Source organism: Pristiophorus japonicus, chromosome 4 (genome assembly GCF_044704955.1).
Source record: "Pristiophorus japonicus isolate sPriJap1 chromosome 4, sPriJap1.hap1, whole genome shotgun sequence".
In the NCBI taxonomy this organism is placed as follows: Eukaryota; Metazoa; Chordata; class Chondrichthyes; family Pristiophoridae; genus Pristiophorus; species Pristiophorus japonicus.
The window spans coordinates 84,525,627-84,539,003 of record NC_091980.1 but is presented as its reverse complement, the minus strand read 5'-3'; positions in this window follow the sequence as shown (position 1 = coordinate 84,539,003).

Sequence of the window (13,377 nt, the reverse complement as noted above, 5' to 3'; positions counted from 1 at the left end):
CTAAACCTAATAATTTAAATAGAAGCCAGAAAAAAAATCAGCTAATACTGATTGGTTCAGACTGTAGTATCATGCTCTGTATCTTCCTCTTCTGCCCACTCTCTCTCATGCACACACAGGATATTGACAGAGTAGAATAATCCATGGCCAGATTACAGATATTAAGTAATCCTTGCTACTATTCCCATGCTAAAGCAAATACTTTGTGTGGTGTCCTTACACTTTACTATAGAATCACACGAAGCATGTACTGCAGACAAAGTCACTACGTGACCTGAACCTTTATTCCCAGGATCAAGAAGTGCTGACCCTGCGTGGGACCTCCCTTTATATACCTGGATGACCAGGTGAGGAGTGTCTCCCACAAGTTCACCCCTTGTGGTCAAGGTGTGCATTACTCAGCTGTATACAGTGTACAGTGTTGTTACATAAAGGTTACAGTTATGTGAAGGTTACAAACATGACATCACCTCCCCCCAAAGTCTTTGGGTCAAAGATTGAGTCTTTCAGGCGGTCGACGCTCTCTCATGGAGCGCTGCAGTTGGGGCTCTGGTGATTGGGCCTTGGCATGCGTCTCTGTCACCTGAGATGATTCCGGCCTGTCTGGGCTGGCCGCAGGGACTGTGCATGCTGGTGAATGTCCTTGTTGCTCGTTCACTGGCAGTGGTGTGGGTGACATCTCATGATCTTCCTCAGGTTCCTCAGTGTCCATGCTGAACCTTTTCTTTACTTGGTCCAGATGTTTGCGGCATATCTGCCCATTGTTAAGTCTGACCACTATGACCCTATTCCCCACTTTGCCAATTACAGTACCCTCAAGCCATTTGGGTCTCAAAGCATGATTGAGAACGAATACAGGCTCATCAATTTCTATGCATCTCCTCACTGAGTTGTGATCATGGCACTCGATTTGGGACTGGTGCTTGCCCTCAACAATGTCTGACAGGACTGGATGAATGAGGGACAGCCGCGTTTTAAGCGTGCGCTTCATGAGTAGTTTCGCGGGCGGGACTCCCGTGAGCGAATGCGGGCGGGACCTATAGCCCAGCAGGAGGCGTGATAGGCGGTGCTGAAGGGAGGGTCCTTCAATCCGGAGCATGCCCTGTTTTATAATTTGAACTGCACGTTCCGCCTGGCCATTGGAAGCCGGCTTGAACAGTGCTGTCCTGACGTGTTTGATACCATTACCCGACATAAACTCCTGGAATTCATAGCTAGTGAAACACGGGCCGTTGTCGCTAACCAGGATGTCCGGCAAGCCATGGGTCGTGAAGACCGTATGCAGACTCTCCATGGTGGTGGATGTCGTGCACGAATTCAATATGATGCACTCGATCCATTTCGAGTATGCATCGACAACAATCAGGAACATTTTTCCCATGAACGGGCCGTGTAGTCTACATGAATACGTGACCATGGCCTGGTGGGCCAGGGCCACGGGCTGAGTGGGGCCTCCCTGGGGGCATTTCCCAGCTGAGCACATGTCGTGCACCTGCAAACCCAGTGTTCCAGGTCTGAGTCAATTCCCGGCTACCATGCATGTGACCGGGCAATGGCCTTCATTAGCACGATGCCTGGGTGCTCACTGTATAGTTCCCTGATGAATGCTTCCCTTCCTTTCTGGGGCATGACTACCCGGCTGCCCCATAGCAGACAGTCGGCTTGGATGGAGAGCTGGTCCATCCGTCTGTGCAACGGCCTGACCTCCTCGGGGCATGCTCCGTGTGCGGGCGCCCAATCCCCGGTCAGGACACATTTCTTTATCAGGGGTAGGAGGGGATCTCTGTTGGTCCAGAGTTTGATCTGGCGGGCTGTGACGGGGGAGCCTGCGGTGTCGAAAGCCTCAACGGCCATGACCATCTCCGTGCTTTTCTCCGACGCCCCCTCGGTGGTCGCCAGTGGGAACTTGCTGAGCGCGTCAGCGCAATCTTCGGTGCCTGGCCGGTGCCATATGGTGTAGTCATATACAGCCAGTGTGAGGGCCCACCGCTGTATGCGAGCTGACGCATTGGCATTGACAGCCTTGCTGTCTGACAACAGGGATGTTAACGGTTTGTGGTCCGTTTCTAACTCGAACCTTCTGCCGAAAAGGTACTGGTGCATCTTTTTCACCCTGTAGACACATGCGAGTGCTTCTTTTTCAACCATCCCATATCTCCGTTCTGCCTGGAGCGACCTGGAGGCATAAGCCACAAGTTGGAGTTGGCCTCATCATTACTCTGCTGCAACACGCACTCAACCCCATAGGATGATGCATCACACATTAAAACCAGTTTCTTACAGGGGTTGTACAAGGTCAACAGCTAGTTAGAACAAAGCAGATTCTGCGCCTGATTGAAAGCCCGTTCTTGACAGTCCCCCCAAAACCATTCACAACTCTTACGCAGGAGCAGGTGTAGCGGCTCCAACAATGTGCTTAAGTTCGGCAGAAAGTTCCCGAAGTAGTTCAATAGTCCCAGAAATGACCGTAATTCTGATGTGTTGCCGGGCCTGGGCGCACGATGGATCGCCTCCGTTTTGGATTCGGTAGGCCGGATCCCATCTGTGACAACCCTCCTGCCCAAAAACTCGACCTCTGGGGCCAAAAACACACACTTGGACTTCTTTAGTCGCAAGCCTACCCAGTCCAGTTGGCGTAGCACCTCCTCCAGGTTGTGGAGGTGTTCCTCGGTGTTTCGACCCGTGATTAGGATGTCATCTTGGAATACAATTGTTCCAGGGATGGATTTAAACAAGCTTTCCATGTTCCTCTGGAAGATAGCGGCCGCTGAACGAATGCCAAACAGACACCTGTTGTAAACAAATAGCTCCTTGTGCGTAGTATTGGTGGTCAGAAGCTTGGATTCTTCAGCCAGTTCCTGAGTCATGTAGGCTGAAGTGAGGTCCAACTTGGTGAACAGCTTGCCACCTGCCAGCGTGGCAAAAAGATCCTCCACTCTCGGAAGCGGGTATTGGTCCTGTAGTGACACTCGGTTGATTGTGGCCTTGTAGTCGCCACAAATCCTGACCGAGCCATCCGCTTTAAGGACAGGGACGATGGGGCTTGCCCAGTCACTGAATTCAACAGGCGAAATTATGCTCTCTCTTAGCAGCCTGTCCAACTCACTCTCAATTCTCTCATGCATCAGATACGGCACGGCTCTGGCTTTGTGGTGCACTGGTCTGGCGTCCGGGGTGATGCGTATCACTACTTTGGTGCCCTTAAAAGTCCCGACACCTGGTTGAAAAAGTGGCTCGAATTTCTGTAAGACCTGTGGGCATGAACTTCGCTCCACAGATGAAATGGCGTGCACATCCCCCCATTTCCAGTTCATCTCGGCTAACCAGCTCCTCCCCAAGAGCGCGGGACCATTCCCCGGGATAATCCAGAGTTTCTCCGATCCATTGTGTGTGACCACCAAGTTTGCACTGCCTAGTACTGGGATGATCTCTCTGGTGTACGTCCGTAACTGTGTGTCAATGCGTTCCAGTTTGGGCCTGTTAGCTTTGAGTGGCCTGTTAGTTTTTCAAATTGTTGGGCACTCATAAGTGACTGGCTGGCTCCTGTGTCCAGCTCCATGTGTACCGGGATGTCATTTAATAGAACTTTCATCATCATGGGTAGCGTTTTGGTATACGAGCTGTGGACGTCTGCCACATGAACCCGCTGGACTTCAGCGTCCATAGCTTTGCCCCAAGCATCACCCTGCCTTGCAGACCCCTCGTCTGGTTCCTCTGCCTCGTAAACTAGCCTCACTATGGGCTTTCTGCACATTCTGGCCAGATGTCCATTGAAGTTACAGTTTCTGCAGATAAATTGTTGAAACTTACAGGTTTTCGCAGTATGTCTGCCACTGCACCTCCAGCATGAGCTGAGATTGTTGTGAACAAAGGAACTGTCAACAGGCATTCCTCCCTGATTGTCTCTTTGATTACTCCTGAGCACTCTGTTGCTGAGTGTCAATGGTCCCATCCCAGGACGCATTGTCCCTAGTGATGGCGTGAATTGCCGATTCCCCTGCCATTGTCTCTGTTGCTGGCCCACCCTAGAGTCTGTTGCTGCCTGGGTGGTGTCAAATTGCCCTTGTTTGCCTGCGGGGTTCTGAATCTCGTTTACAATGTTAACTCCCTGGTCCATCGCCACGTTGGAACCAGGGCTGCGAGCGTAAATTATCTTGGTCTCCTCTTCCCCTGCCATGAAGGTCTGAGCTATCAACATTGCCCTTTCCAAAGTCAAGTCCTTGGTCTCAATAAGCTTCCTGAAAATGTCGGCATGTCCAATGCCCTCAATGAAAAAATCCCTTAACATCTCTCCTCTGCAGGCGTCTGTGAACTTACAGAGGCTGGCCAAACGCCGAAGGTCCGCAACAAAGTCCGATATGCTTTATCCCTCCCGACGCTGGTGTGTGTAGAACCAGTGCCAGGCCATGTGTATACTGCTCTTTGGTTTGAGGTGCTCACCGATCAGATTGCTGAGCTCTTCAAAAGACTTGTCCGCCGGCTTCTCGTGTGCGAGCAGGTCTTTCATCAACGCACACGTCTTGGATCCACAACTGGTCAGTAGATAAGCCCTCCACTTGCCAGCCGCTTCCTCTCCCAGCCAGTCCTTCGTGACAAAGCTCTGCTGGAGCCTCTCCATGAAATCGTCCCAGTCCACACCAACGCAGTACCGTTCCTCTGTGCTACCGTTGGCCATCCTCGTGGTCGTTGATTCCCGTTTCTCGTCGCCAAATGTGGTGTCCTTACACCTTACTGTAGAATCACATGAGGCATGTACTGCAGACAAAGTCACTACGTGACCTGAACCTTTATTCCCAGGACCAAGAAATGCTGACCCTGCGTGGGACCTCCCTTTATATACCTGGATGACCAGGTGAGGAGTGTCTCCCACAAGTTCACTCCCTGTGGTCAAGGTGTTCATTACTCAGGTGTATACAGTGTACAGTGTTGTTATATAAAGGTTACAGTTATGTGAAGGTTCAAACATGACACTTTGCTTTATAATGATTGAAAAAACGTTACTATGCCTCAGGAGTATCTGCATGTGATTTTTCACAATTTTGAGAAGAAACAAGGAATTCATATTTATATAACGGCCGGAATCTTCCCCTGAGCATCGGGGCGGGTGTGTGTGGGTTACCATCCTGACCTTTTCAACAGTGTGTTCTGCACTGCACGTTCAACTCAATTGCATCAATTGAAAGAGTCATGTAGGTTTCCCAGTCCAATTAAATGGAGCGGATCTAATGTTGTCACCGATGACTCATTTTCAACATGAATATTTAAAACAGTCTTGCACACATCTCATTTAAAGGTTGTGTCGGAGAGATCAAGGTGTTTGGAAGAGTTACAAATTGCTGCATAATATTGAGATTTCTGTGGGTCAAGCAGAAAGAAGGCTGTGCCAAGATTTACCAATGCCTCCCTGGAAGTGCTGGTCCAGGAAGTCAGAGCACGCAGGGAGGTCCTCTTCCCTGCAGAAAGCCACAAAAAACTAGCCAGAAACACTAAGAGAGCATGGCTGGAGATTGCGGAGGAGGTCAGTAGCGGGGATGTGGTGAGGAGGACATGGATCCAGTGCAGCAAAAGATTCAATGATCTCATGAGGTCAGGAAAGGTGAGTGAAATTCCATACTCTCCCTCATCCTGATTTGCATGTCACCCCAACCCCCTCACTCTGCCTTCTCAAGCCTAGTCCTGCACATCACTCTTCACACCAAATGACTTTGCAGATGCATTCATCCCTCTCTGTCTATGCACCTACTCACATCCCCATCTGATTAACCACCACTGACAGTCACCCTCATCCTAATCCAATCATAGCAAGTAACACCACAGAATGAAGCCATTTGGCAATGTCACACCACTCCCTCTGCAGATGTAGCCCATCCATTCCTTACACTCATTCCATCACTCTCACTCAAAGTTCTCTTCTTTCCCTCCGTGCAGGAGAAGAGAGCCCAGAACAATAGGGAGAGGCAGAGAACCGGAGGTGGCCCTCCAATATTCACAAATTTAACTCCAATAGAGGAGGAGGCCCTAGAAATCTCTGGAGTTGCAGAGCTGCTGGTGGTGGGAGATGGAGAGAGGGGACGTCCCAGCAATCTGGTGACAGAATTAAATATCACACAGCCATATGGCATAAAACAGTTACTCATGGTGACTGTTATCAGCAGCCAGTGAAATGTCATCATGTGATAATGGTAACATTACACATTCTTATCATAGTGCCCCCCCTTCATCCTGATACGTATGCTTATTACTATAATAAATCACACGTGGCCCATGCTGTAGCTGATCACCTTGTGACCTTTAGGTTTAATGTAAACTCCAAAAATGAGCACTGCAGGGGAGCCTGCTTTATATCGGGAGGCAGTACGAGGTGCAGTAATGTGTGCCTCCTGGGCTTTCCCCATCTGTTGGCTATTACATGTAATTACATGGTACAGAGCATGGCTACAAATACATCACACACTTCCCCCCAAGTCTTAGATGCGGTTTACAGATCAAGCCTGACCGGGGGTCTGTGCTCTCTGGTTGAGCGTCGGAGTTGGACGCTGGGTGTGGGCAGCCTGACCGGAATGTCACTGCCTTGCGGTGCTGCGGCTCTGGTCGGACTGTCCGGTGCGACGGATTCTGTCTCTTGGTGAACGGCTGGTTCTGTTGCTTGTGGTTGGGAGTCGATGTCACTGTAGTCATCCAGCGGTTCTGGATCATCGGTGAACCTCAATTTGGTTTGATCGATGTGCTTCTTGCAGGTTTGGCGATTAGTGAGTCTTACCACGAATACCCTACTCGCCTTTTTAGCTACGACAGTGCCTGCAAGCCACTTGGGGCCCGTACCAAAGTTCAGCACGAAAACAGTGTCATAGACATTGATACAACGCGTTACAGAGTTGTGGTCATGATATGCACATTGCTTAAGACGCCGGTTTTCGACAATCTCACTTAAAACCGGGTCCACGAGGGACAACCTTGTTTTGAGGGTCCTCTTCATGAGGAGTTCAGGGGGTGGAACCCCTGTGAGTGAGTGGGACCTCGTCCGATATGGAAGCAGCACGCGAGACAGACGGGTCTGCAAGGGGCCTTCTGTCACTCGCTGCATGCCCTGCTTTATGATCTGTGCTGCCTGTTTAGCTTGGCCATTGGAGGCTGGTTTGAATGGGGCCGACCTGACATGTTTTATGCCATTACAGTACATAAATTCATGAAATTCGGAACTCGTAAAGCATGGTCCATTATCACTAACAAGGACATCGGGCAGACCATGGGTGGCGATCATTGTCCAAAGGCTCTCTATTGTGGCAGTGGATGTGCTGGACGACATTATAACACATTCGATCCATTTGGAAGCGTCGTCGAGGAGGCAGAGCGGGGAGATTGAGGCGGCCTACAAAAGGCTCAGGATTCGGGAGGCTCGGGAATTTGAGCGTCGTCGAGGAGGCGGAGCGGGGAGATCGAGGCGGCCTACAAAAGGCCCAGGAGTCGGGAGGCTCGGGAATTTGAGCGTCGTCGAGGAGGCGGAGCGGGGAGATCGAGGCGGCCTACAAAAGGCCCAGGAGTCGGGAGGCTCGGGAATTCGAGCGTCGTCGAGGAGGCGGAGCGGGGAGATCGAGGCGGTCTACAAAAGGCCCAGGAGTCGGGAGGCTCGGGAATTTGAGCGTCGTCAAGGAGGCCAGCCGGTGCAGCTACAGCACAGAGGCAAAAAGAAGTAGAAAGAAATCGAAAGGTGACGTCACAGCCAAGGGGGTAAGTGATTGGCTGGTGATTGGTGAGTAGTTTTTCTTTTTCTTTTCTATATCAGTATGTAACCTTTAGCCTTGTTGTTGCCAATTTAAGTTAATCTAAGAGTTAAGACATGTTAGGACAGCTCGGACATGTGTTATGCTCCTCCTGCACTATGTGGGAAGTCAGGGACGCTTCCGGTGTCCCTAACGACTACGTGTGCGAGAAATGTATCCGCCTCCAGCTCCTGACGGACGCATTGCGGCATTGGAGCTGCACGTGGAGCATGCACGATGCTGAGAATAACGTGAATAGCACGTTTAGCGAGTTGGTCACACCGCAGGTAAAGGGTACGCAGCCAGATAGAAATGGGTGACAAACAGGAAGAGCAGTGGAAGGAAGGTAGTGCAGGGGTCCCCTGCGGTCATCCCCCTGCAAAACAGATACACTGCTTTGGGTACTGTTGAGGGGATGACTCATCAGGGGAGGGCCGCAGCAGCCAAGTTCATGGCACCGTGGGTGGCTCTGCTGCACAGGAGGGCAGGAAAAAGAGTGGGAGAGCTATAGTGATAGGGGTTTCGATTGTAAGGGGAATAGATCGGCGTTTCTGCGGCCGCAACCGAGACTCCAGGATGGTATGTTGTCTCCCTGGTGCAAGGGTCAAGGATGTCTCGGAGCGGGTGCAGGACATTCTGAAAAGGGAGGGTGAACAGCCAGTTGTCGTGGTGCACATAGGTACCAACGATATAGGTAAAAAACAGGATGAGGTCCTACAAGACAAATTTAAGGAGCTAGGAGCTCAATTAAAAAGTAGGACCTCAAAAGTAGTAATCTCAGGATTGTTACCAGTGCCACGTGCTGGTCAGAGTAGGATTCGCAGGATAGCTCAGATGAATATGTGGCTTGAGGAGTGGTGCAAAAGGGAGGGATTCAAATTACTGGGACATTGGAACTGGTTCTGGGGGAGGTGGGACCAGTACAAACTGGACGGTCTGCACCTGAGCAGGACCGGAACCCATGTCCTGGTGGGAGTGTTTGCTAGTGCTGTTGGGGAGGAGTTAAACGAACATGGCAGGGGGATGGGAATCTATGCAGGGAGAGAGGGAAATAAAATGGAGGCAGAAGCAAAAGGTAGAAAGGAAAATATTAAAAGTGGAGGGCAGAGAAACACAAGGCAAAAAACAAAAAGGGCCACATTACAGCAAAATTCTAAAGGGGCAAAGTGTGTTAAAAAGATAAGCCTGAAGGATCTGTGCCTCAATGCGAGGTGTATTCGGAATAAGGTGGATGAATTAACTGTGCAGACAGCAGTTAACGGATATGATGTAATTGGCATCACGGAGACATGGCTCCAGGGTGACCAAGGCTGGGAACTCAACATCCAGGGGTATTCAACATTTAGGAAGGGTAGGCAGAGAGGAAAAGGAGGCGGGGTGGCGTTGCTGGTTAAAGAGGAAATTAATGCAATAGTAAGGAGGGACAATAGCCTGGATGATGTGGAATCGGTATGGGTGGAGCTGCGGAATACCAAAGGGCAGAAAACGCTAGTGGGAGTTGTGTACAGACCACCAAACAGTAGTAGAGGTTGGGGACAGCATCAAACAAGAAATAAGGGATGTGGGCAATAAAGGTACAGCAATTATCATGGGCGACTTTAATCTACATATTGATTGGGCTAACCAAACTGGATAAGCAATGGCAAACATTTAAAGATCACATGGATGAACTTCAGCAATTGTACATCCCTGTCTGGAGTAAAAATAAAATGGGGAAGGTGGCTCAACCGTGGCTAACAAGAGAAATTAAGGATAGCGTTAAAACCAAGGAAGAGGCATATAAATTGGCTAGAAGAAGTAACAAACCTGAGGACTGGCAGAAATTTATAATTCAACAGAGGAGGACTAAGGGCTTAATTAAGAGGGGGAAAATAAAGTACGACAGGAAGCTTGCAGGGAACATTAAAAACTAACTGCAAAAGCTTCTATAAATATGTGAAGAGAAAAAGAATAGTGAAGACAAATGTAGGTCACTTGCAATTGGATTCAGGTGAATTTATAATGGGGAACAAAGAAATGGCAGACCAATTGAACCAATACTTCGGTTCTGTCTTCACGAAGGAAGACACGAATAACCTTCTGAATGTACTAGGGGACAATGGGTCTAGTGAGAAGGAGGAACTAAAGGATATCCTTATTAGGCGGGAAATTGTGTTCGGGAAATTGATGGGATTGAAGGCTGATAAATCCCCGGGGCCTGATAGTCTGCATCCCAGATTACTTAAGGAAGTGGCCCTAGAAATAGTGGATGCATTGGTGATCATTTTCCAACAGTCTATCGACTCTGGATCAGTTCCTATGGATTGGAGGGTAGCTAATGTAACACCACTTTTTAAAAAAGGAGAGAGAAAACGGGTAATTATAGACTGGTTAGCCTGACATCAGTTGTGGAGAAAATGTTGGAATCAATCATTAAGGATGAAATAGCAGCGCATTTGGAAAGCAGTGACAGGATCGGTCCAAGTCAGCATGGATTTATGAAAGGGAAATCATGCTTGATGAATCTTCTGGAATTTTTGAGGATGTAACTAGCAGAGTGGACAAGGGAGAACCAGTGGATGTGGTGTATTTGGACTTACAAAAAGCTTTTGACAAGGTCCCACACAAGAGATTGGTGTGCAAAGTCAAAGCGCATGGTATTGGGGGTAATGTACTGATGTGGATAGAGAACTGGTTGGCAAACAGGAAGCAGAGAGTCGGGTTAAACGGGTCCTTTTCAGAATGGCAGGCAGTGACTAGTGGAGTGCCGCAGGGCTCAGTGCTGGGACCCCAGCTCTTTACAATATACATCAATGATTTAGATGAAGGAATTGAATGTAATATCTCCAAGTTTGCAGATGACATTAAACTGGGTGGCGATGTGAGCTGTGAGGGGGACGCTAAGAGGCTGCAGTGTGACTTGGACAGGTTAGGTGAGTGGGCAAATGCATGGCAGATGCAGTATAATGTGGATAAATGTGAGGTTATCCATTTTGGGGGCAAAAACACGAAGGCAGAATATTATCTGAATGGTGGCAGATTAGGAAAAGGGGAGGTGCAACGAGACCTGGGTGTCATGGTTCATCAGTCATTGAAGAGGCACCGGTTGTATACAAACAGCCTCTTGTATGTGTTTATGCACGTCAGCTTCTTGGATGATTCCGCCAGCTCCTGGGTCATGTACGCCGAGGTGAGGTCCAATTTCGAAAACAGCTTTCCGCCCGACAGGGTCGCGAACAAATCCTTCGCCTTGGGTAGCGGGTACTGGTCCTGTAACGATACTCAGTTTATGGTTACTTTATAATCTCCACAGATTCTAATTGTCCCATCACTTTTTAGAACAGGGACAATGGGACTGACCCAGTCATTAAATTTCACTGGCGATATAATGCCTTCGCGCTGAAGCCGATCTAGCTCGACTTTTACTTTCTCCCGCATCATGTAAGGGACCGCTCTGGCCTTGTGGTGAACGGATCTCACATCTGGGCTGAGATGAATTGTCACCTTGACCCCTGTGAAGCTGCCGATGCCAGGCTAGAACAGTGACGGAAACTTGTCGAAGACCAATGCACACGTGGCTTTCTCCACCGACAATAATGCTTTTACATCGCCCCATTTCCAGTTAAAATTCTGTAGCCAGCTTCTGCCAAGCAGCGTGGGCCCGTTACTGGGAACAATCCATAGTGGCAATTTATACACAGAACCTTCATACAGCACCTGAACCATTGATCTTTCGAGGACCAGGATAATCTTTTTGGAGTAGGTGCACAGCTTCACGTCGATCAGGCTCAGCTTGGGCCTGTTTGCCTTATTTACCCATAACTTCTCAAAGACCTTCTGGCTCATGATCGATTGGCTCGCACCCATGTCCAGTTCCATCGGTACCGGTATGCCGTTCAGTTTAACGTTCATCATAATCGGGGGACTCTTGTTGGTAAAGGTGTGCACTTCATGTACGTGCACCCCATGTACCTCTTCCTCCTCGGTCATCTCTGCGCGATCCTCAGGATCTACGCTTGACCTCCCATCCTCTGCTACATATCGAGTTAAGGCACATTTACACATTCGTTGGAGATGCCCCATCATTGAGCAATTCTTGCAGACATATTGTTTGAACCTGCACAGGTTTGCGCGATGAGCTCCTCCACAGCGCCAACCGCTTGCTGATGGTCTTGCATTCACAGGTACTGATCTTTTCGCATTAGTCCATTGTTGTGGTGAATGAGTCATCTCAGTTCAAGCAGAGGTCGCATCAGCCCAGCTGGGGGCACTTCTCCTGTCTGCCGACGAATTTAGTTTATTCACGGTGTTTGGCCCCGGGTGATTCCGAAGTTGTGAATAGAGTAGCTTTGTTTCTTCCTCTCTGGCCATGTATGCCTGCGCAATCAGGGTGGCTTTGGCTAATTCCAAGTCTTCCTCCGCTAGCAATTTGCAGAAAATCCCTTCGTGCCCGATTCCCAAAACAAAGAAGTCCCTTAACATTTCTTCAAGAACTGTCCCGAATTTGCCCAGCAAGACGTCTTAGCTCAGCGATGAACGCTGCCATGTCTTGACCTACTCCGTTCCGGTGGGTGAAGAAACGGTACCTCGCCATGAGTGCATTGTGTTTTGGCTTTAGGTGATTTCGAACTAGCTCGCACAGTTCTTCGTAACTTTTCTCAGTGGGTTTTGTTGGGGCCAGTAGGTCCTTGATCAATGCGTATGTCCGTGATCCGCAGACCATGAGGAGGACGGCCCTGCGTTTGCTGGCATTCGTGGCTCCCTCCAAGTCTTTCACGACAAAGCATTGATCCAGCCGGTCAATGAGTCATCCCAGTCTTCCCCGACGCAATATCGCTTGATGTAGTCAACGGTGGCCAAAACTGCGTGTTCGTATCCTGTTCTCATCGCTAGTTGATATGTATGCTTATAACTATAATAAATCACACGTGGCCCATGCTGGAGCTGATCACCTTGTGACCTTTAGGTTTAATGTAAACTCCAAAAGTGAGCACTGCAGGGGGGGCCTGCTTTATATAGGGAGGCAGCAAGAGGTGCAATAATGTGTGCCTACCGGACTTTACCCATCTGTTGGCTATTACATGTAATTACATGGTACAGAACATGGCTGGAAATACATCTCACATCCCACCCACTGTCCAGCCGGAGAAGGAAGACGACTCCTCAGAGTGCATTGTCATGAGACCTATGCGCACCCAGCACCAGCGCAGATACGCGCACTTCGGTGGGTCCTGTGAGAGATAGAGTAGTGTTGTCACGTGGTGTTTCACACATCACAAGTGAGCAAGAGCAGATTGTGTTGACAGGGAAAGCAGTGGAGACTCCTTGCCAGAGGGTGCATGATGCTCCAAGCTCTGCTGAACTGCATGCAGATGCTGTACCTCGGGACCATCGAGAAAGATGGTGATCTTGGAGGGGCAGCAATAATTGCATGAGGCTCTGATGGCTTTTTCAGCCGCGATGTGTGCGACTGTACAGAGAATGGAGGAGTCAACATGTGTACCACCATCTCGCAGGCGATGGCGACAATGTGCTGTTCCATGGAAAGGATGGCCACCTGCATGGAGCAAATGTGCCAGTCCAACAAGAACATGCTTGCTGTGAACAACAGATTGCAGACACTCATTGATCTTATCTC